Genomic DNA, 2,441 nt, shown 5'->3' on the forward strand with positions numbered 1-2,441 from the left:
TGAAATAAACTCTCTTCTTTCCTTCCCTCCTCCTCTCCTCTCTCCTGCCTTAGCAGTTCCAGGGTGATTTACACTTTCTATTCTCTGGTTAGGGAAAAGAGGCATTAAAACTCCCCCTTCTTTTCTGAATTCTTTGATTAGTGAGGAGAGGTATTAGCCATTTGTTCTCAAGAGAAGGTTTTGCTGCAAATTGGCTACAAACTGTCTAAACTGTTTGGCCTTGTTTAATTTTCTTGTCTCAATTTCCCTATTCCTCCTGCCCGGGACATTTCCTAGCTTCTCACTACCTTTAACAATATTGTTAAGGGTAGCTGTGTTATATGTATTTGAAAGCTTTTGGGGTAAGAGACATAAAATTACTCATAATAAATTTATGATTATTAAATCTATTTTGTTTTGAGAGGCTGATTATCTCATGAGACTTATGGCACCAGTTCACTTCCAATACCCAAGATGACCACCAGTGGGTACTTTCTCAGTATGATGAGAAGAAGAAATGCCAATTCTTTAAATTCCAAACTGAAGCTGAGTACTGAGGACATACAACTCCTGGCACCAAGGACTTCAAGTACCTGGGAAAACATTTTCCATCCTGACAGCAGCACCCTGTCTGAGATATCAAAGTTTGTTTTATTTACATAATTGCTCTATAATTGTGAAAATCTTTACATGATACATAAGGATGTGAAGGAGATAGAAGAAATTCCCAATTATTTAAATATAATTCTATTTGCAATGTTAAAAGATTATAACATGAAAATATTTTATCATTTGTATCTCTTTATATTAATATAGTTATACTCATATATTATTTCAATTTTTAAAAAATAAATAAAACAATATGAAAAATGCTAAAAATCACTAACCATCTGAGAGATGCAACTCAAAACAACAATGAGGTAACACCTCACACTAGTCAGAATGGCTATCATCAACAATTTAACAAATGACAAGTGTTGGAGAGGATGTGGAGAAAAGGAACCCTTGTATACTACCAGTGGGAATGCAGACTGGTGCAGCCTCTGTGGAAAATAGTATGAAGTGTCCTCAAAAAGTTAAAAATGGAAGTCCTATTTGACCCAGTGATCCCACTTCTAGGAATATATCCCAAAAAACCAGAAACACCAATCTGAAAGAATATATGCACCCTTATGTTCATAGCAGCACAATTTATAATAGATAAGACTGGGAAACAGCCTAAGTGCCCATCAGCACATGAGTGTATTAAAAAATGGTGGTACATCTACACAGTGGAGTACTACGCAGCTGTAAAAAAGAAGGAACTCTTACCATTTGCAACAGCAAGGATAGACCTGGAGAGCATTATGCTAAGTGAAATAAACCAGTCAGATAAAGATAAGTATCACATGATCTCACTCATTTGTGGAATATAATGAACAACATAAACTGTGCTGGAGTCCAATCTCAGCAGGTCCAGGGGTCCTCACAGGTGTGGACAGAGTCGGTGAAGAAGGAATGACACGAAGACAGCCTTCAGTTGATCAGCAGCCTAGTCAGGACCTCTAGCCAGGATCTCCAGCCAAAGTTCTGGTCGGAGTTCTGGTTAGGAACTGATGAGGATCTGATGAGGATCTCATGTTTATCGTCTTGTTACATCCGTATTTATACCAGCTGATTTTAATCCTGTCAATTTCTATTACAAAGGTTAGGGCGTTTCTTATCTCCATTCCAGGGAGTAAAGATTATGTAGCTTAACTACCCGCCTGGCACTTAATTAAGGGGTTGTATCCCCTCCCTAACCTCAGGGAAAGATCCCCACCTGGGGAAACAACCTTTCTCGGAGAGGTGACCTTGGTTAAAACACATGGCGCTAAAGGGAGCAAACATATTAAGAACAGGATGCTATATACGCCAGGTCCATTGAAACATATGCTGTGCAGATGTTTCTTTCCTGCAGCGACTGTGTCAAGCAGCAAGGATGGACCGGCTTCCGGCAAACTGATGAAAAAAAATAGATCCAGAGACACAGAATCATCTAATGGACTGTCAAAACTCTGAGGGAAAGCCAGGGAGGGTAGACTGGGGGGTGGGGGTGTGTATGTGGATAAGAGATCAACCAAAGAGCTTGTATGCATATAAGCATAACCAATGGACACAGACAATGGGGGAGGGTGAAGGCCAGGACTGGGTGCTGGGGCAGGCTGGTAGAGGACAATGGGGGAGGGGGTGAAAAAAATGTAATACTTTTAACAATAAAGATCTTTTAAAAAGTTTATCTGGAACCCCTTAAAATTACTTTTTAAAACTTTAATTGAATTTATTGGGGTGACATAGCAACAGATTAGCCTGGGAATCAATACCTCTTAGTGATGCCAATATCAGTCAAGTCTCAACTACAATAGGACAGTGCACACAGCTCACACAGGGGCTCAACTGTAGTGCCCAGCTCAGGGGGTTGGGGAGGCTGTGCCACTGGGGCC

This window comes from Myotis yumanensis, unplaced genomic scaffold (genome assembly GCF_028538775.1).
Source record: "Myotis yumanensis isolate MYYU_CA2020_CCGP unplaced genomic scaffold, mMyoYum1.0.hap1 SCAF_1, whole genome shotgun sequence".
Lineage (NCBI taxonomy): Eukaryota > Metazoa > Chordata > Mammalia > Chiroptera > Vespertilionidae > Myotis > Myotis yumanensis.